The sequence below is a fragment of the Zootoca vivipara genome, chromosome 7 (genome assembly GCF_965207765.1).
Source record: "Zootoca vivipara chromosome 7, rZooViv2.hap1.1, whole genome shotgun sequence".
Classification (NCBI taxonomy): Eukaryota; Metazoa; Chordata; class Lepidosauria; order Squamata; family Lacertidae; genus Zootoca; species Zootoca vivipara.
The window spans coordinates 61,403,738-61,426,700 of record NC_142590.1 but is presented as its reverse complement, the minus strand read 5'-3'; the positions used below and the strand labels follow the sequence as shown (position 1 = coordinate 61,426,700).

Here is a 22,963-nt window from a genome sequence, read left to right as displayed (position 1 = left end):
GCTGGAATATCATCACTTCCACTGGCCTTGTTATTAGCAGTGCTTTCTAAGGCCCATTTGACTTCACTCTCCAAGATGTCTGGCTCAAGGTCAGCAACCACACTACCTGGGGTGTAAGAAACCTCCATGTCTTTCTGGTATAATTCCTCTGTGTATTCTTGCCACCTCTTCTTGATGTCTTCTGCTTCTGTTAGGTCCTTACCACTTTTGTCCTTGATTATGGTAATCTTTGTACGAAATGTTCCTTTCATATCTCCAATTTTCTTGAACAGATCTCTGGTTTTCCCCATTCTATTGTTTTCCTCTATTGCTTTGCATTGCTCATTTAAGAAGACCCTCTTATCTCTCCTTGCTGTTTTTTGGAAATCTGCATTCAGTTTCCTGTATCTTTCCCTATCTCCCTTGCATTTTGCTTGCCTCCTCTCCTCCGCTATTTGTAAGGCCTCGTTGGACAGCCATTTTGCTTTCTTGCATTTCCTTTTCCTTGGGATGGTTTTCGTTGCTGCCTCCTGTATAATGTTACGAGCCTCCATCCATAGTTCTTCAGGCACTCTGTCCACCAAATCTAAATCCTTAAACCTGTTCCACACTTCCACTGTGTATTCATAAGGGATTTGATTCAGATTGTATCTTACTGGCCCAGTGGTTTTTCCTACTTTCTTTAGTTTAAGCTGGAATTTTGCTATAAGAAGCTGATGATCTGAGTTACAGTCAGCTCCAGGTCTTGTTTTTGCTGATTGTATAGAGCTTCTCCATCTATACAATCAGCATTGTACTCCTATACTCCTTTTAAACTTCTGCAAATAACTGATGAGATTTTATTGACAAAATAATGCATGTTTGATGCAAGGGGAAATGTTTAAGCCCCTCCCCTATGCTATGGTCCAAATGCAGACCTCCCAACAAACCTTTGGAAAGAGATACAGTCCACTCGTTTTTGGCTTTGCGCTCAGTTATGGATCATGGAGAGATAGACCACATTATTTCTTTGTATTATTACATTCAAACATAATACAAGCCTCTCCAAATCCTGTCACGTTCGACATTTTGAAATTCCTTTACTTCAGTAGGAACAATTCTTTGGATAATTTGGCATTGTTTTAAAAGCAGTTAAGCGTTTTTCACAATGATTAACACGAACAGCCAATTCTATAGATAAGCTCACTTCTTCCCACTCACACAATTTTACAGTAGATCAACTTGAAATGTAATTCAAATGAAACTCTGATTTGCTGTACAGTGAGAACTGTTCACGCAAAGCTTCCTGCCCCTTAGGGAGCATTAACCATGAATCTTGTGCTTCTCATGCAATCTAGAGCTGCTAGTGGATTAAAATCTTTAACTGAGCTGTTTTAATCTTAACTACTTAACTGAAGCCTAACCCACAGTAGTGAGGGTTTATATAACACTTTGGCAGCCCGATCCTATAGTTCTCCTGCAGAAACCACAGTACAGTATACAGTAGTGGCATCATACATTAAGTAAAAGGAGTAGGGTCATAACAGAGAAAGAGTGCCCCCATTGCAATACCTTCCTGTCCCCTTAACTATCATATGATCAAAGTATGGTGTTGCAGAAGGAATTTGAAGCAGGGCTGTTTTGACTAGGACCAGGAAGACAGTTCAAACAAGATAACTCATACACCAGAATATATTGTAAGAAACCCTGTCCCTGTGGAAAATTATTCACACTGCTTCTAATTTTGGAGCACACACTGTAAAACAAGGAAAGGATTTCAAGGCTTTGGGTGGCCAGGCACCTCCTTTGGTTTATTTATTTATTTCCCCGTGGTTGGATTTGTTGCTTGACCCATGTTTTGGCATTCAGGATAGCAGGTTGTCCTAATGCCTATTCTTTTAATTTTTTAAGATTTTTACTGTTGGATGTATACTGTTTTTATACTGATTTGCATCATTTTCTATGCAAAAGATTTAAGGGTATATATTGGTATGCCTTAATTTATTGACTTTATTCAACATTTCAAAAAAGTTTTCATCTGTTGTAGGGGAATGGATCTACAAAACTGTTTTTAATTTTCCTGGAGCTGGAGGCCTAAGCATTTCAAGTCTTTTATTTGAATGAACAGGGTTTGTTTAGATGAGTAATTTGGAAAGGGTAGTGAGTCCTAGCACAAATAAATTCCTGAACTGTCAGCATGTTTTGCATGATGCAACTGGGTTATATAAGGTATTGGTAACTGTTACCTACGTTTTCCCATTTTAAACTATCGGAATAGACTGAACTGAATTGTAAAGATCACAGAGTAAACTGAACTGGTGTAAAACATGGTTCTAGAAGTCAGTCCTAATAAGGCAGAGAAACTTCTAATTTCTGTGTGGAATAAAGGCCTGGTTACAGAGATGCTGTTCTGTGAATAGGAGATCTATCTAGCTCAGGGGTCCCCAGACTACGGTCCGCGGGCCAGATGTGGCCCAATTGGCCTCCCAATCCGGCCCCGCGACGCCCGCTCTTGCGACGCGCTGCGCGGCGGCGCCATTCCAGATCTGGAAAAAATCGCCGAAAATCGTTTCTGCGCATGCGTATGGGCCTCTCCCGACCCAGAAGAGGTCATTTCCGGTGCACTTCCGGGTCGGGGGAGGTGCACTTCCGGGTCGGGGAGGCCCACACGCATGCGCACAAACAATTTTCGGCGATTTTTTTCACCGCGCCAGTAAATGGGTGTGTGCATGCGCACTGGCGCGCACTCCCCCACTCTCCGGCCCACTGCGCGCACACTCCCCCGCCCTCCGACCCGCCGCGCAATTGGCACGGCGGGCACCGGCCCAAAGGCGGGTAAGTCTGGGGACCCCTGATCTAGCTGGTGCCTGAATAGGTTAGTTTTTTGTTAATCTGTGCTAACTACATTTACTTCTAATATTTGTTGTTGTTGTTGTTGTTTAGTCGTTTAGTCGTGTCCGACTCTTCGTGACCCCATGGACCATAGCACGCCAGGCACTCCTGTCTTGCACTGCCTCCCGTAGTTTGGTCAAACTCATGTTCGTAGCTTCGAGAACACTGTCCAACCATCTTGTCCTCTGTCGTCCCCTTCTCCTAGTGCCCTCAATCTTTCCCAACATCAGGGTCTTTTCCAAGGATTCTTCTCTTCTCATGAGGTGGCCAAAGTATTGGAGCCTCAGCTTCACGATCTGTCCTTCCAGGGAGCACTCAGGGCTGATTTCCTTAAGAATTGATAGGTTTGATCTTCTAGCAGTCCATGGGACTCTCAAGAGTCTCCTCCAGCACCATAATTCAAAAGCATCAATTCTTCGGCGATCAGCCTTCTTTATGGTCCAGCTCTCACTTCCATACATCACTACTGGGAAAACCATAGCTTTAAGTATACGGACCTTTGTCGGCAAGGTGATGTCTCTGCTTTTTAAGATGCTGTCTAGGTTTGTCATTGCTTTTCTCCCAAGAAGCAGGCGTCTTTTAATTTCGTGACTGCTGTCACCATCTGCAGTGATCAAGGAGCCCAAGAAAGTAAAATCTCTCACTGCCTCCATTTCTTCCCCTTCTATTTGCCAGGAGGTGATGGGACCAGTGGCCATGATCTTGGTTTTTTTGATGTTGAGCTTCAGACCATATTTTGCGCTCTCCTCTTTCACCCTCATTAAAAGGTTCTTTAATTCCTCCTCACTTTCTGCCATCAAGGTTGTGTCATCTGCATATCTGAGGTTGTTGATATTTCTTCCGGCAATCTTAATTCCTGCTTGGGATTCATCTAGTCCAGCCTTTCGCATGATGAATTCTGCATATAAGTTAAATAAGCAGGGAGACAGTATACAACCTTGTCGTACTCCTTTCCCAATTTTGAACCAATCAGTTGTTCCATATCCAGTTCTAACTGTAGCTTCTTGTCCCACATAGAGATTTCTAATATTTAAGACTTCTAATATTTAAGATGTGCCAAAATTAATTAAAACCAACCTGTTCAACCAAGTGCTGCCAATGGGAACAATTGTACTGAGTGGCTCTACAAGATAAAAACATTCTGTCAGGGCGTTGAGCCACACTGCAGTATATCCACATAAAGATGAATCCATTGGTTTATAATCTCTAATAAATCTAGAAATGAGAACCATGGAAGGTCAAATAAAAATCTATAGTAATTTAAACAAGAGATACATTGAACACCTCATTAAATAGAACTGCAATATGAAGGTTCTATACATTATAGCACAGAGTTCATTCTCTCTCCTGCACCCAATGAATAGACGGTCCCATGTACAACCTATGGCAGGCTTTGTCATCTTGGTGCCTTCTAGATAGTCTGTACTACAAATCTTTTCAGCCCCAGCCAACAAAACATTACTTACATGGGACAGGATTCCATCTTAACGTATCACAATCCTCTTCAGGCATTACATGGGAATGAAATACAAGGGCATCAGCCATCTTTCCTCAATTGTTACCAGCTGTGTGGTTGCCACTTATTGTTCTATGCGCCTCTTGAGATTTGTGGGATAACATGAACATACAGTAAATGAATCCTGTGTTGAGAGTATCTTTATTAATACATTTGAATTCTGAGTGTATTTTGGAATTGTACCATAACCTTGGAAGCAGGGTGAATGCTTCCATCTTGATGATGATTTCTAGTCCTGAACTCTTGTCTTGAGATGCTTCACAACTGACGGGAAAAAATATAATTTTGCTTATGGGTATCTTGATTCTAAGTCAGTTTTTCTTTAGTGGAAATCTGAAGCTTTTATTTCATTCCCTGTAACTTTGAACATGCTGAGTTATAAAAACAAATTGCACTATTCATACTAATTAAACTCTTGCTTCTGCTATAAACCAGCAGAATAAGGGAGTTCAATTCAGGCTATCTCTGTTTTTGGCTAGCTATGCTGTGCTGTGCCACAGCATATAGCTTGCAAAACTGCATCAGTTCCTACCGGTAGTCACAATCATGAGGCGTAATTTAGACTTATGCTTGTATTGAATAAGTCTCTCTCTGGGTCGTTTTGGATACCGTCAACCTGATGTGCACTAGATGTAATCATTGTGAGAATTAACTAATGGTCAGGGGTCCCTTTACCTTTACCTTTAGGACTCTAACTAAACAATAATATAATACTGGGGGGAAATCTAAAATTATCTTTATAACATTCATTGCCTTATTCACTTGATCTGGAAGCCAGTTCCTAGTGTTTGAGATGAAAATAGATTTGTTTGCACACGTTCTGTTGTACTTTGATCTTGAGATGACTTCTCAGAGCAGGTAAAGTTAACATGGCAAGACTGTTGAAACAAAATAAAAAAAAATCCTTCCAGTAGCACTTTAGAGATCAACTAAGTTTGTCATTGGTATGAACTTTCGTGTGCATGCACACTTCTTCAGATACACTGAAACAGAAGTCACCAGACCCTTATATATAGTGAGAGGGTGGGGAGGGGTATTACTCAGAAGGGTGGTGGGAATGGGTGATTGGTTGATAGGTGTGGTAAACTTGTTGACGACTGTTAACGACTACAGTTGGTCTTACAAGAAAAAGCAAGGGGTGAGATGGCTAAAAATAGCTTTATCATGTATAATGAGATAAGAACCCAATGTTTGTTGGTCAGTTGGTTTACAGTATAAGGTGGTGTCTATACGCCCATCCTGTATTTTTATAGTCGTGTCCAAAAATGTATTTCTTGCATAAATTGGTTCATTGTTAGGTTGATGGCGGGGTGAAAGTCATTGAATGTCTGGTGGAAGGTGTCCAGCGTCTGTTGACCATGTGTCCAGATAATAAAAATATTGTCAATGTATTGCAGGTACAAGAGAGGTTTGAGTGGGTAGAAGTTTAGGAAACGTTCTAAATCTGCCATGAAGATGTTGGCATACTGTGGGGCCATGCCCATTGCTGTGCCGCTGATCTGGACACATTGCTTTAAACTGCTACCTGAGAGATTTCCCATTAATACAATGGAGATTTATTTTTCTGATTTGGAATATTTTTTCAGAACCTAAAATTCTTAAACCTTGATTTCAGCTTGAATGAGGTAGACAGTCATGTTACTTTGTGCTTGATTTCCAGTAATTTTGCTGGATTGGTAATACAGCAGAATATAAGAAGAGCCTGCTGGATCAGACCCACCTAGTTCAGCATCCTGTTCTCACAGTGGTCACCCAGATGCCTGTGGGAAACCCCCGAGCAGGGCCTGAGCACAGGAGAGCACAATCCTGCTTTGCAGCTTCCAACAAGTGGTATTCAGAAGCATATTGCCTCAAGTAAGATAGAGCACAGTCACCATGGTTAGTAGCCAATGATAGCCTCTATCACTTCCTTTTAAACCTTCACATGAACCTCAGCCTCTCTCCCCTGCAGCTCCTACCTGTGTGCACCTTTCCTCTGATTATTCCATTTTTCCAGTTCGCCTTCTCTTGCCCTCATTCTTTTGGTTAGCTTCTGTGACAGTTTTCCTCTTCTAGCCTCATTATTATCTAGGCCAGTGGTTCCCACTTAGCTAATTACTGAGGTTCCTCTATTTTTCAAAAGCCAAGCCACAGACCCCCTACTCTCTAGTAAGTTACCTCTGCAGAGCAATTTTTGAACAAAAAGCAATGGATAATAAGCAAAGGATAATGAGCAACAAATTCAGGTATGCTGTACAAAAAAGTAACAGACTAGGGCTGAGCGATACCTGGTTTTCAACATTGTGATATATCAGCAGCTAACCATTGCAATATATCACAATGTCTGAAATTGGAGATCAGGCATGGGGATGAGGGAAGAAGCAGCTACGGAGATCCTGTGGGTGGGGTGAGTGCAGATCAGGCTTGGGGGGGGGAGCGGAGGAGGAGAGAAAGCAGAGTCACCCCCACTGCATGGATTGAGTGGGAGGGGATAGCCATGGGGTGCATCAAGCCACCATCAGCGGGGCAGCCAGTGGTGGCACATGGAAGAAGCATTTGGCATAATCATTTCCTACTGATACCTGCTTTATCTCTTCCCTCTGGCAAAGAGCTACCGGTACTTAACTCATGAAAAGCACAGTCATTTGTTCTGCAGTTCTTGTGGCAGCTTCCTCATTTTAGGGCAGGGGTCGGCAACCTAAGGCCCATGGAGGCCATTTTTAAGCAACCCACAAGCCGCCCGCTTGGTGAGTCCCTGCGTGCTGCGCTAAACCGGTGCAGCACAACACGGGGACTCTTCCACAGCTCCGGAAATCGCTTCAGCGTAGGCCCAGATGCTGGAAATCATGTCTTCGCATGTCCGCAGTGCCGGAAATCGCTTTTACGCAGGCGTGATTTCCAGCATCACACTGTGCTGGTCTGGCCCACGGAGTATCTCCACCAGGAGTGACCTGGCCCATGCCCTAAGCCTTGCCGACCCCTGTTTTATGCAGAATTGCTAATCCAGAAGCTCTATTGTTCTCTTTCCACCCTCACATGCTTCTCAAAGTATTTTCACCCACCGCATGAAGCTTCTTCTGTTCTCCTTTCCCATTCATTTTGTACCTTAACACCCACTCTCCCAAAGTGTCAGCTTCTTGTCTTCCTGGTCATTTTACATTCATTTCTTATAACTTCTTTCCCCTCTTTAATCATTCCCTGTCTGTTGTTCCTGTTTGCTGTTATATATTAACTTTTTATCTCTCGCTATAAGTTCAACACTTTCTCTGGCCCTTTCCTATCAGAGCATGCAAGGAGGTGCTGATCCAATACAGTGATACCTCTGGTTACGAACGCTTCTGGTTACGATCGCTTCAGGTTGCAAGCTCCGCTAACCCGGAAGTACCTGCTCCTGGTTGCAAACATTGCCCCAGGATGCAAACGGAAATTGTGTGTTGGAGGGGCGCGCGCAGCGGGAGCCCCCATTAGCGAAAGCGTGCCTCAGGATAAGAATGGTTTCAGCTTAAGAACGTACCTCTGGAATGAATTAAATATGTAACCAGAGGTACCACTGTAAAAGGACTAAGCAGGCATGCCTGGGAGAGCAGGGGAACAGGCAAATCAGGCACTGAGGAGGCTGTGGCACTGTAAGTAACATTCCTGAAAGTATCCCAAGGCCCGCTATCTGAAATGCTGCTGTAGAACAGATTTATCTCGGCACCTAGATGTGAGTTTAGTTGTGTGGAGTTTCCCCCCTCTGTGCATTTTAGTACTAAAATCACCTAGCATCAGTGTTTGAAACTCTCATTGTTCTAGGCACATTTTGTGATAGGCAATTTCTTTAGCGCAAACAGTTTCTGAGCAATGGACGCATTACTGTGCCTAAGATTTCAGATTAAAACTGCAGAGTGGAAGGCAAGGAGGACCTTTTTCTGACTCCCCACTTCCAGCTACAATCCAAAGGCTGGAAAAGAGACCCCTTTAAGAATATTAAGGGGGTGGGCAGGGGAAGGACTAGACTGTGTGAAAAAGGAACATAATATTTTAGCTGCCATTCATTAATTTTCAGCTTTGTATTCTAGTTATTAAAAAGTGTGCCTAAACATTCCGTTATTGTGCCCATATCCTAGGTTTAAGGCGCCATTCAGCTCCTAGCTTTCACATCTCAGTTTCTATAACGCTGCCTAGCATCAAACTGTTTGTGTTCTCAACTCAAGAGTTGTACACTTACCATAAAAGTATGAATTTAGAGGTGTCCCTGAGAAGGATGTTTAAGCATAACTTTTGAAGGAAACTACCTGGAAGACTACTAAATGAAACTTTTGGTCTGTGCCAGTTGTGTGTTTATCCATAAGCCCATTCCACCCCATTTCTGTATTCTTTGTTTTTAAGCCAGGGGAGAGCATTTTAAATACGCAGTTGTGAACATTTTATAGTGCATTACATGTACCAGAAGGTGGAACTCCTTGTCACCCTCATAAACATCCAATTTTATTATCCCAGTAAAAAAAACTACAACATTTCAGAAGAACTTTATAAAATACTTTGTAGATAATCTTTAAACATATACTAATTCATTAGAATCAATATATTCTGAATTCTTAGAGTACTGTTTAAATAAAGTATCTCAACACTGTCCAGCAACAAAAGTGGAGAATTTCTTTTTATGTAGAAGTTTTTGAGGTACCAGTTATAGTTTATATGTTCTGGCAGTGCAGATGATGCCCCAAACAACTAACAAATAAATAGCTCTTTATTTGCTTCTCAAGAAATCGTTTGATATTTTAACAGAATCTGACTTATAATGTGATCTAATTCTTTGATTTCAATTGGCTGAGGAGTAAATAGTTGTTCCAGATGCTGTTTGAAGGAAGTATATGCAATTCCTTAAAAAGTAGTGCCATTTTTACAACCAGCAACAACCAGCACTGCACAAATATGTGCAAATTAACCTCTCATAGAGGGATGGGGGACTTGTGGCGCTCCAGCTGTTATTGGCTAGTACTCTGGGATGATGGGCAGTATAGTCCAGCAACATATGGAAGTCACAGGTTCCCCATCTCTGTTCTAGAATAAGATTACCATATTTTTTTCCAATGAATCCGGGGACATTTTTCAACTTCAATGGATTTTGTATGGGGACTGATTTGTAAATCTGGGTACTTTCCCCAGTTAACGGGGACATCTGGTAACCTTATTCCAGAACTTAATGTCTCTATTGGATTTTGTTTCTTCATCTCAGTTTCTCTAGCTATAGCCTGAACCTTGCATAGCACCTAGGAAAGCCTAATCTATTGGTTCTCAAATGGTATGGCAGAAGAGGATGGGCAAGTGTGGCAGGAAGATTCAAGACCAATCAAAGAAACATTTAAACTTTTCAGTGTAGTATAGTATCATATCAATTATATTATTATTATTTGTAGAATATAGATAAATATCTTTTCAAAATGGGAGCAAGAGTGTCAAGTGATACTGAGGACAATCCTAGTTGTGATCCAGAATCACTGTTTGAACAGAGTGCTGGAGAAGAGTATACCATATATACTCGAGTATAAGCCTGCTTTTTTAGCACCAAAAATGTGCTGAAAAAGCCGCCCTCGGCTTATATTCGAGTGAGGCGGGGGGTGGCGGAGAAAGGCACAGGACTGGGAGTTTGGAGAAGCGCTGCGCTGCAACTCTCCGAACCCCCGTCCTATGCCTGCTCTGTGCGAGGCGGCAGGGAGGGAGAAGCGGCGAGGAAGGTATCCTTCCTCGCCACTTCTCCCCCCAGCCCGCCACCGGCAGCTGGGAAAGGCATAGGATGGTATTTATTTTTATTTTTGAAATTTACCAGTAGCTGCTGCATTTCCCACCCTCGGCTTATACTCGAGTCAATAAGTTTTCCCAGGTTTTCTTGAGGTAAAAGTAGGTGCCTCGGCTTATATTCAGGTCGGCTTATACTCGAGTATATACGTAACAATATTTTGGGAATGATTCATGTTCTTAGGTAGCTGTGTTGTTTTATACTTTCTGGATGTCCCATAGTCATATTATAAAGCAGTTGTGTTCTGTGTTATAAATCAAGCACTGCTAGGAGTTGTTTCTTTTCCTTTTCCAATGTATTTCTCATCAGTAAAGAAATTCAGTGTGGCACGAGCAAATTTTTATTCTGAAAGTGTGGCCCGGAGTAAAAAGTTTGAGAACCACTGCCTAATCTATTAAGGTTGTTCTTCCTACCCTTCATCTTAAGACAGACCAATGCAGACATAATATATTTTTACGCCAAGCCACCTTTCCCCTCCCCACTCCTGCTTAGATTAATGTCCAGCAGGAAAACCGGAAAGCCTAGTCACTATTATGTATCACATTGGATGGCCTAAAAACATATTTACCTACTATGAATCTAAAGTGCTGGCATTGTTCTTGTGAAGGTGAGGCACTGCTACCACTTTTGTAAACATCTATCAGTCTTCTGCCTTTCCTTTACCCAAGTTCAGAGACTGACCACTCAAAGAACACCTCTTTTTTTCAGGTTGCTTATGGGATATGCTGTGGCTGATGTGAAAAGGAATGTTGAAAAACCCTCAGTAGTTCTCTGTCTGCCTATTGCTGACCTTAGTTCACCCTGTGAGCTTTGCAATAACCAAGGAGGCCCTCAATTGTCTATTGTGTGGTGCTGAGCCCTTACAAGCCCCAGATAGTCACGTATACCAGGCAGAGCCAGATTTTCTTCTAGCCAAGGGGGCTGAGCAATTTCTCCACTTGTGAAACAAATTATTTTTGTCAGATTAAACAAAAGGGGAAAGTGACTATGATGAGTTTTATTTCAACTTGTGCCTGTTCAGATAAATGCTATTGAGATTTTGTTCTTTTCAGACGTTTTCTTCCTGTTGAGCAAGAAGTTTGTCCCCTTTTAACTGCCTTACAGGTTTTTCTTTTAACCTATCCAATTAACTGGGGAGAGGCTTTCCTCTGCAGATAGGGTGGTGACACAGCTCTATTTGAAAAGTGCACATAGCCAGATAAAAGGCATTTAAACCTATTCAAGAAGCACTATGTAAACCAATCTTGTGCAGCAGAGGCAGTGTAGGGTAATTGCTTTATGAACTGATAAGAGAAATACCCTGCTTGCCATATAGAACAGAGTTTGTTATTTACCCACTCCAGTAAAACTTTAGATATGTTTTCATGTTTTAATTATTTTGATACTACTGCCAGTGTCTGGTAAATATTGATTCCAATGTCTTTTAGTTTAATGCTTGCAATTAAATTGACTCTCCCAAACCCAACAATAGTTAATTAGGATAGACTTCATAGCCATAATTTGAAATAAAGCAAATGGAGCAACTTGCATCATGTACATTGTGGCCAAATCATTTATATAAAAAGCTGAAAATGTTTATGACCTTCTTGAATGGGCCAGTAGAGCAAATCTGGTGACACCTAGAGAAGGGCCTTGTCGCTCAATTCCAACTGTTTATCTCTCTGTGTGCGTGATATGAAGATGCATAGCTGGACTTAAATTTGTTGGCTTGCACCTTTGATTTTGACTGGAAACAAAATTATAGCTAGCAGAACAAAAAAGTATCCAGGAAGCAAACCTACAAAAGCACCTACAGCTATGGATGCCAGAAGCAAACTTGGATCTAGAGGAATTCCTGGTTTGTGAATCTGATTTTTACCAACTGTGACACCAACCAGGATCAGCATATATCCTGCCACTCTAGGCAGTGCGCCAACCTTTGTAAGTCTGGATTGAGTATCTCACTGATTTTAGAAAGATGTTCAGGGCACCCACTGACTCACCTGTCTTTGATGAGAATACAAGAAGGGAGCATACCAAATAGACTTTGACCCCAGTCCCCAGGTACAGTTAGCTTCATAATACAGTAGATCCCTGTGGATCCCTTGCTGGATCTCTCCCATGAAAAGGAACAGTAGTCTCTCAGCACCACCTTCAGGATCAACCTTCTGGAAAAATAGAAGTGCACAATTGGCTTGTAACTGGCCCATGTTTCCCCTATCTACCAATACAGACTGTTGACCAGGAAGACAAAGGCACTTTCTTCCCTGAAGTCGAGCCAAAACCCATGTTTCCCCTATCTACCAATACAGACTGTTGACCAGGAAGACAAAGGCACTTTCTGCCCTGAAGTCGAGCCAAAACCCATGTTTCCCCTATTTACCAATACTGTACAGACTGTTGACTAGGAAGACAAAGGCACTTTCTGCCCTGAAGTCGAGCCAAAATCCATTCTATTCATGAGTGCCTGAAGCTGCTTGGCCATAGCTTGTTATAATGACTTCTGACTAGAAAGGAGAAGCTAGACATTGTTCTGTAACTTCCCACTTAATGAGGGTCCATGGAGACCCTCTCCCCTTTTTTAAGCAGAGGCCTAGGTATTACTGCTGAAGTATCTTCCTCCAAGATAGATATATGCTTGGTGTTTTTTTAAAAAAAATATAGACTTAGTCAGAAACTTAAAATTTCCAACTGTTCCATTTGTTCAGCCAAGTTATGGAGCAATGTTATGAGCAGTGCCTAGCTAACATTACTGCAAGTCAAGGCTGTGAATGGCATGCACAGCTGGGCCCCTGGAGATGGGCATGTTATGCTCCATATTCATTAGCTTGTTTATGTACAGCTAACACCTACTGAAACTTTGGTCCAAACAAAGCTAAGCTTCTGTAGCAAAATAGTTGACAAACACAGGACAACACTGTCTCTCTAGATAAGATGGTGCAAGTAAATATGGTACAGTGGAACCTTGGGTTGCGGACATAATCCATGCCGGAGGCACGTCTGCAACCCACAGCGTTCGTAGCCTGCAGTGCTGTGTCTGCACACGTGCGTGATGCAATTTGGTGCTTCTGCGCATATGTGATTTAGCGCTTCTGTGCATGTGTGAGCGATGAAACCTGGAAGTAACCCTTTCCGGTACTTCTGGGTTTCCTGCGGTCCGTAACCTGAAAACACGTAACCTGAAGCACCTGTAACCCGAGGTACCACTGTACTGGGCTTGTTGAAGGCTGCTTACATGTGATCCTGTGTTCCTGCACTGATAAGGAAGTTACTAGCTGTTAATAAATATGGTACTAATTTGCAAAGTTTTTAATGAAGGGGCTGGATTTTGAGAAAACATTTGGTGACACAGAGGTACTTCATACTTGTGCCTCCTTCTGTCTGCACTATAGAAAAGCTGGAAAAAGTTAATGATATATTTCACAACAGCTTTGTTTGTATGCAGATGCATACAGATTTAGTCAGTGGGCACTGCAATTCCAAGGTCCCTGGGAGGGTGGGTGGGTGGGCAGGGGGATAGGACATGTGGGATTTCTCTGAGAGTGGAGAGTGTCAATGGAACTCGGAGGCAGGGTGGATTTGATTTAAATCACGATTTAAATCACGATTTAAATCACTAGTCAGTAAGGCTTGATTTAAATCATAGTTTTCTACATAAAGACTAATTCTTGCTGGTATAACTTTAATATGCAAGTAGATGAAGATTTTTAGAATAACAACTTTTCATATTAGTTTTTTATCCCCAGTTTAATAGGTTAATCATTCATATTTGGACAACTTTACAGTTGTACTTAGGAAGGAGGAAAATAATCATTACCTTAACAATAACAATTTAAATAGATTTATTCAACTGAAACAATAACATTACAGCATATGTTATTTGCTTAAACAAACATCCATGTTTGTTAACTAATTTGGCTAAACAAAAACAATATATATATATATATTAAGAAACTTAGACTGTCAGCCCAGCCTACACATGAAAAACTTAAATACTGTCTACTCCAAACATCAGAAAAATATTGTTTCTATTCTGTTCAGTGAACTTCTTGAAACTTAGCACTGAAGGGGTTGTTTCTGTATTCATAGTTTTGTAGAACAATAGGATTAGTGAAGGTAAAGGTAGGGCAAGACAAAAAGGTGGTGTGCAGGAGGCATTTTTCAGGGAGTAGGGAGGCTTGGGTCAAATTCCTTCCCAGTGCCCCCCTCCATGATAAACCCCCTAAACCAAGGGAACATCATCCTAGCCTAGGAGCTGTTTCCTTCTCATTGTTGTACATGGGAGGGAAATTGTGTGTGGGGGTGGTGGATGGGTGGAAATCCTTCAAATGAACAGGAAGTGCATTGTTTGTTCCTGTAATGACCTGGTAGGGCTCCTGCTGGCAGGATAGAAGACTGCATTGGGCTATCCCCAGCCTTAAGAATTGCATGTGTTTACTCAGCATTGCAATCCTGTGATTTTCCTAACTACTGGTCCCACCAGCACAGTGGGGGTCAATTTCTGAATAAACCTGTGTAGGATTGTGTTGCACCATTTCTGTTACTGGGTGACAGCACAAACTCCTTCCCATAAACAAGATTATTCCATCTCATGGAAAAACTCATAGGAACATGAAACTTAACTGCTCATATGGTGATCATGATTCTCTCTGGGATGGTAGAAATCTTACTATTCATTACATTTAGAATGCACCCTGTCCTCCAAGGAGTTCAAGGGAGCATGCATAGTTCTCCCCAATTTATCCTCACAACAACCTTGTGAGGTAGGACTTTATCTTGTGAACCTCTCTGAGATCTTATGATGGTATATAAATCTAATGTAATGTAAAATAAAATAAATGAATGGATGGATGGTAGTAGCTTTCTTGAATACAGTACCATATTCTGTGGTGGCGCTGTCCTGTACATTAGCGAGTGGGAAACACAACTGTGTGTTTCCAAGATGTGGAGCTGAGTGTTCCTTCCTAGACTTAGATACGAGAAAGTTGTTACTGTGTTCTCCACTAAAGAATTGTAAAGAGAATTCTATGTCAGATAATTATGTTGCTGAGTTTACAGTACTTTATAATTGTAGAATTACACAGCACTTTCATAGTTTGCTTCTTCATAAAGTGGCACAGTTAAAAACCTGTTGTGCAACATCCTGGGAATTTCTGCTTTGCTTCAACACCCTAATTGAAGTAGAAACTTCGTGTTTTCTTCTCTTTGTACCAACATTTATTTGTAGAGTCTGGAAAAATGCTTTTTATTCATTTACAGCATCACATTTGACTCAACCATCTTATTTACTGTAAATGCGGCTTTTAAAATAACTATCCTTGGCTAGTATCTCTGAATTCCACTTCCAAGCACGTCTGACACGTAGCAGTGTTTTCCAAATGAAGCTGGAGACTTTACAAGTTGTGCTTTAAACTTTGCATGTAGAAGTTGCTGTCTGAACTGGCTATTGCCTTTTCTCTTTCATGTTAGACTGGAGAAGGAAATGAGCCCCACACGCCTGGAAATAAGCCTGCAAAACAGTGTATACAACAAATTTGCCTTAGGGGCTAAAAAGCAATAAACTAGCACAGTGTCACTTGAGCTGAATTTACTGAAACTCTGACCAGCTCTGGAAAACTTCTAATGCATTCAGTATCAGTATTTGCATAGCAAAAGAGGGTTTAAAACCAAGGTACTCCTTATGGGTGCTCCCTCGCTTTTAGTGCTACTGAGACAATGCTTTGACACATTAAGCCATAAGCAAGTATTCCCAACTGTGGGTCAACACCTCACCTAATAAAGCGCTTTTTTCTTCGCTGCAATTTTGCAATAATGTCTGATTCAGTGGAAGTACAAAAAGTGGTTGGGCATTGCTGAGCTGACTGACGACAGCTCTTTATTTTGTAAACATAGAAGTAAGTCTCTTAAATTGTTACCTTTCATCAGCAAAGGGTTTCCCTCTGTTGTTGATGATATCCCTGCCTCTCTGCAACATTGCTAAAACTGTTTATTAGTTAGTTTCCAAGAGCCTGCACTCTTCCTCTTTCACCCTGAAGCAGAGAATGGATGCATTGGCATGGCTGACAGAATCGTGGTTATTAAAGAGAGTTATTCATGAAAGACATTCTTCCCATACACAAATTATCCCTGTACACTATAGGGAGAAAAAGAGTAGCTCTTCCTGGGAGGGTCTGTTTCAGCCAAATCTCCCCGGATAGGAGATAGAAAACTCTGCATCTGCTATAAAGTCTTATGATATCCACTTACTACGAGTCTATATATGGAGCTGACCGAAAGTGGAATTCAAGATGTCTTGGTATGAGTATAAAGCAGCGTGGGCTCAACTTAAGAGGGCTGTGATCCTCAAATGTGTACTGTATAGTAATGAGACTTTCAAAGTTTGCCTTTGGACTGTTTCCCACTAAATGAGGCAAATGCCTAACATACCAGCCCTTTTGATATTAGGTAGTGTGATAGAGGGGGAGTGAAAGTAAAACAATATCTATAGCAAGCTATAGTGCAGGAAAGTCCTTGTGTTAAATGCTCTTGACTTTGAGCAGTAGCTCACTTTGAACATACGGTAACTGTGTACAGTCCATAACTATATGCCAAATAGGGCTATCTCTTCTACATGAAGAGCATCTCATCACTTCATAAAGCATTTTGTGTACTTCATACTGCCATGTACCCTATTTTTTGTTCCATAAGATGCACATTTTTTCCTCCTAAAAAGTAAAAGGAAATGTCTGTGTGTCTTATGGAGCGAATGCATGGTCCCTGGATCTGAATTGCCCAGGGGCTAAAGGCTGATCATGCTTTTTTTTTTTTAAGAAAGAGCTAAAGGCTAATGGAAAGGAACCCGCTCAGCAGCTGATTGCAAAGAGATCGGGAGGGAGATAAGAGAGCTAGCTCCCTTCTCGGCCCCTTGCCTAGGCCTCAGTTGTTGTCTGCAGAGGGAGACATGTGACTGGCTGATTAGATTATAGTGGAACCTCTGTTTAAAACTACCTCTGTTTATGAACACCTCCGTTTACGAATGCCGCGGACCCGGAAGTGTTTACATCCGGGTTCCGCAGCATTGGATGTGCAGATCGTTTCTGCACAGCACGCGTGTGCGCAGAAGCACTATATCGGCAAAAGTGTGCCTTCGGGGAGCGAATGCCTCAGTTTACGAACGCCTCCATGGAACGGATTGCATTTGTAAACCGAGGTTCCACTGTATCTGTCTGGAAACTGTAGAAATGGGTCTCTTTCCTTTCCTCTGCAGAACTGCAAGTTGAACCCCATAAAAAAAGGATTTTTTCCTTTTGCAAGGAAACTCAGCAATTTTGAGCTGATCCTAAATAATGGAGCTTTCCCCCTTTGCAAAAAAGATGCACAACTCTGAGCTGACCCCCCCCCCAGGGGCTTTTCCCATTTGCAAAAATAGCTGCACAACTTTGAGCTGATCCTAACAAAAATGGAGCTTTCCCCCTTTGCAAAAGAAGCTTCTTCAAATATTTAATTGGGGGGGGGGGCAAAGACACCTAGGCCTCTAGGAGTTGGCTGCTATGCCTAGGACAATTCAAGAAAAGCACATTTTTGTTGTTGTTGTTTTCCTCCTCTCTTTTTTATATATAGAACTTGGGAATGATCAAGCATGTCTGTTCCATATTATACTTATGGGTAACTGAGTCCTGTATCAAAAATCTGAGCTGTCTTCCAGACTGCTGTGTCCCTTAGACAGTGTTAGAAACCAAGATATGAAAGCCAGGAGCTAAATGGCACCTTAAACCTAGGTTGTGGGCGCTACAACGGAATGTCTAGGCTCGCTTTTTTATAACAAGAATACAAAGCTGAAAATGAATGAACTGCAGCTAAAATATTATGCTCATTTTTCACACTGTCTAGTCCAGGCATCCCCAAACTTCGGCCCTCCAGATGTTTTGGACTGCAATTCCCATTTTCCCCAACCACTGATCCTGTTATCTAGGGATCATGGGAGTTCTAGGCCAAAACATCTGGAGGGATGCCTGGTCTAGTCCTTCCCCGGCCCACCCCCTTAATATTCTTAAGAGGGTCTTTTCTCCAGTCTTCAGAGTGTAGCTGGAAGTGGGGAGGCAGAAAAAGGTCTTCCTTTCTCCTTCCACTCTGCAGTTTTAATCTGAAATTTTAGGCTCAGTACTGCGCCCAGAGCTCAATGAATTTCCCAGTCACAAAATGTGCCTAGAACAATGGGATTTTCGAACACTGACCTTAGCTGGTATTAAGACTTCTGCTTGCTTAACTGGTGAATGAAGGTAAAAACAACTGCTATCGCCTAATACACAGTGGGAAGGGGGCTTGAGAGAATAGTTAAAAGGGTTTTGTGTTAGTGTGCATCTTGTGAATTCTTTCTTAAGGTTCAAATGTGACTTAACTGTATGCATTGTCATTGTGTGTTGTGGTAGTCTTGATTAAAAACAGTAAAACCAATATGGCTAGTGGTTGCTAAGAATTAAAAATGATCTTAAAGGTTTGCATGGAATCTTCATTGTAAATTCTGGTTCTGCATTTTGATATCAAAATAAGTTAAATATAAGGACAAAAGCATCATTTTTATCAAGAGATAGTGGTTAGAATAATGCCCCTAACCTCCTTAAAGTAAAATATCTTAATATAAAGCTGTCAAAACAAAAGCCTATCATGGTCAAAATCACATAGGTAGTTTAATTACAGGTAGGTAGCCGTGTTGGTCTGAGTCGAAGCAAAATAAAAAAATTCCTTCAGTAGCACCTTAAAGACCAACTAAGTTTTTATTTTGGTATGAGCTTTCGTGTGGATGCACACTTCTTCAGATACACTGGAAACAGAAGTGTCAGACCCTTATATATATATACAGAGGGTGGTGGGGGTGGGTGGGAATGGGAGATGGGCTGAAGGGAGTGGTAAACCTGTGGATGGCTGTTAACGGCTGCTGATGGCTGCAATTAGTCCTGGGGGGGGGGTGGGAAGCAAGGGCTGAGGCGCTAAAGAAAGCTTGATCATGCATAATGAGATAAGAATCCGATGTCTCTATTCATCCCAGGTGGCTCCATGGTTTTAAGCTTGGCAATGAGTTCCAATTCAGCAACTTCTCTTTCCAGTCTGTTCCTGAAATTTCTCTGTAATAAAACAGCTGCTTTGAGATCTTGTATAGAATGTCCCGGGAGATTGAAGATACAAGATCTCAAAGCAGCTGTTTTATTACAGAGAAATTTCAGGGTGGGCAAACTTTTCTTTCTTTTGAGGGCTGCTTTGCCTCATGAGATTTGACTACTTGAGTACTACCGGTAGTGTGGTGAGGATTTTTGATACAGCTTTTGGTAGAGCTTATTTAAAAAACAAATAACTATCTTGAGACTGAAGTTTGTGCAAGCCCATTAGTTTGTGCAGGATCAGTAAATCTGGGGACCTGGGGTTAAATATTTCCATTTTCTGGTTCTCTCTCTGCTTATGCCTCCCCTTTTCCACCCAGAAAACCAGAGGTACAAAGTTTGCTACAGAATTAGTGTGTCGTCCCCCCCCCCCACTTAAAATAAATAACTGTTGCTTCCTCATTTTGATTAATTGCTCTGGAATGACTCCAAAATTGGGGGGGGGGGGTCCAGAATGCTGCGCTTCTGATGGATCTCCTCATCCCTAAGTTATTATAATATTTGGAGTAATTTTTATGCCAAATCTTCCAGTAGCACTTAGAGACCAACTAAGTTTGTCACTGGTATGAGCTTTCGTGTGCATGCACACTTCAGATACATGCACCTTCAGTGTGCATGCACACAAAGGCTCATACCAATGACAAACGTAGGTGGTCTCTAAGGTGCTACTGTTGAGAAATAGTGTGCTGCAGCACCCATTAAGGCTTCAGCATACCCCAAAGTGGCAAGAATGGCACTATGATTGTGGGAAATCTGCAGCATGAGCTACAGTACATTCCAAAACATCCAGGAATTCAGAACTCAAGAAGCCTATACAAAGCACATGAGCACCCACCAGAACTTTCTGTTGTTATCTGCCACTGCTAAATTTAGACTTGTCTACTGACCTTCGGGGCTCTTGGACCTTTCTACACCAGAAAATGTGTTCTTTAAAATCCTGTCCACTCTCAGTCTCAGCTTCTGGTCTTGCCTTCTTTCAGATGTGCCCTTTCATACCCTTTCTTTCTGGAGTCTTGATACCTTTTAAGACCCATCTACCATCTAGTTTAGAAACAGTCCTTTGAGACATCACTCTTCTCTTTCTCTTTGGCAATCACTCGTAGCCAAGTAAGATTGTCTTCCATGAACACGGTTTTAACAATGAGTCCTTAAGTTACTGTGGAGGCCAATTTTGGATCCACACGTCCTTCTACAGTGGGGACACTGGTTTCCAGGCAGGAGTTGATCACGGTGTGGATTTGCCAAGCGTGCCTTCCTCTTAGCACATTTCTCCTTTGCATCCTGAGATCGAATGTCTTCTAAGCCCATGACACCTTTGGTAAAGGCTGTTCTCCAACTAGAGCGCTCGCAGGCCAGTGTTTCCCAGTTGTCAGTGTTTATACTACATTTTTAAGATTTGCCTTGAGACCGTCTTTAAACCTCTTTTGTTGACCACCAACATTGCGCTTTCCATTTTAAAGTTCGGAATAGAGTAGTTGCTTTGGAAGAGAACTCATTTGATACTACTGGTACTGCAGGACTTCTTACCTTTTCAGAAAATGTTTTAGCTAATTAGTGTGCTCTCTGGACAAGTTAAAGGTCTTAGATTTAAACACTTAAATTGTGTTAAGTTCTGTAGCTTGAGGAATGATCGTTGTTAAGCACAACAGCAGTTGAATAGGAGTACCCTGAGAGAGTCTGCCTCTTCTGAAATGTATAGCTGGAGAAATCTTTCTGTATACAGCTCTATACAGATACAGAGCAGCAGGAGCCCAGTGTAATGTGATTCCTCTGACCCCAAAAGGCGTAGCAGGAAATAGCGAGCAACAGCAGCATTGCAGAGCATTTGGCAATAGATGAGTATCTGGTGTCGGTTCAGAAAATCTTGGGCAATGTTACCATGGAGAGCAGTTACCATTAGGGGTTCTGAGAGCTTCTGGCAAAGTAGCTAAGAATGGGTCCCTCAAAGCACCAAATGGAAAAGTGTGGTTCTAGAACAATAGGAGTCCAAATAATCTAAAAAAGGATTGTAGGAGAAGGTGCACAGTGACAATAGGATGCGGAATGTGTTAGGCAGAGTTGAAGAAAAGGTTTGTGCAATTTCCTTCAATCTTTTTTAAAAACCATTTTATTTACTAAGTGGTCATAGCCGTGCAGAAGCGATAAAAATACTGAAGTTCTGGGTTAGTTTCCCATACTGCCTCCTTGTACTCCTTTTAGCAATATGGACTTGTGGGTTTTTCTGCTGTGATATTCATGCGAACTTTTGTTGTTGTTGAGGTGGGTGTGGTTTCTTATAAACCAGGCTGACTTGATAGTGTTATGGTGGTCAAGCGGGCTCAGCATGATTTGAATTGGTGTGTCACTGTGTTTGTAGTGAAACCAGGGTACACTCCAACACTCTTGAACCCAACTGTTCTTTGCGATTTGGTTCCCATAATTTTGACTGATAGCATGTGCTGATTGCTGACCCTTTTAAGAAGATGTAGCCTAAATAAACCTCTGTGAAAGTCAAGCTCATTGTAAGCTGTTGACTTGAAATGCAATGATTTCCTAACCCTTTCACCAGCCAAATGCTTTGTAATTGATATGTCTTGTGTGAGAAACTTTTGCAACCATTATACAACTTCTAGGTCCTTCTCCTTGCTTGTAATTTGTACTTCATTCATCTGTTTTATTGCCGAAGTTTTGTGTAACTATCTCTGACTTTGGGACCTAGCTATCTAGCATGAACAGTATTTATATTTTTTCATATTTTAAAGTTTAAATTTGTATCTCCTCTTCATGCAAAGATCTCAAGGTGGTTCACAGCATAATTTATTGTCTAGTATTTCTGAAAATGCTGAACAAAGAGATTCACCAGATATTTCTAGTTATTATTAACTCATTTTACTTGAAAATCCCAGATTTTCTATTCTGAACAATCTATTCTGTTTTATTTCTAGTCGCTTAGACCATGTATCCTAAAAAGTGAATCTTATATTCTTAAGCTTGCAAATTTTATAAACTAGTTTTTCCTCTAATAGGTAAATAACTTCAGAAGAAACAATTGCCAGTAGTGGTCTCTGGCCTTTAAATGGACATGGCTTTCAGGGTGGCATAATCCTGAGCTGTTCAAATCCAGCCTTGGCATTTCAAATGCCCATAAACAAGAAGCTTTTGATACGATTTGGTTCTGGAATTCAGAAACCTAATTGCCAGAAAGAATCAATGCTGATTTGAACTTAATGCTGTAACATTGTTTTACATAATGAGAATGAACTTGTTTCCCCCTGGGATCTCACACTTTCCCTCCAGTGTGGCCACAAAGAGGAGTTTGGACAGTTCCCCCCCCCCTTTCTCATAAAATAACCACAGCTTGCCATAGCATCAAACCCATACAAGCTATGGTTAATCACAATGGTCAGTGAAAAAGAAGCCAGCTTCAAACCACAGTTAAGAAACTTCTTGATTTCTTTGTTTTCATTAATCATAAATAACCAGTTTGCCCGGGTTTGGAGGCCATAACCTCCCATAGACCTTCCAAACAACTCTTTAGGACTGCACTGGAGGAGGCAAGGGGAGTCCAGTGGGAGGCAAGGCTTTTTCTTACAGCACTAAACCATGTGTAAGCATTGCATCCAAATGCAACCTAAAGCTAGTGTTAATTTCTATTGGTTTTTATACTCTTCAGCTGTTTAAAAACAGCCCTGTGAGTCAAAATCCAAATGTTGGATTTCATTTATGGAGTGTTCCTCTCAGAAG

At 41.5% G+C, this 22,963-nt stretch overlaps 1 protein-coding gene across 3 annotated transcripts in view; it reads left to right on the top strand.

The window, feature by feature from the left end:
• Positions 1-22,963, top strand: part of SLC16A1 (solute carrier family 16 member 1) — a 46,503-nt gene that overhangs the window by 6,036 nt on the left and 17,504 nt on the right. Inside the window, exon 1 of one of the 3 annotated variants that reach the window (XM_035122442.3) lies at positions 19,972-21,309. The exons of the other annotated variants lie outside the window; for them this stretch is intronic. The gene's annotated coding sequence lies outside the window, so the exon portion shown is untranslated. Of the gene's footprint in view, positions 1-19,971; positions 21,310-22,963 lie in introns of those variants that run through there. 3 annotated transcript variants of the gene reach the window in all.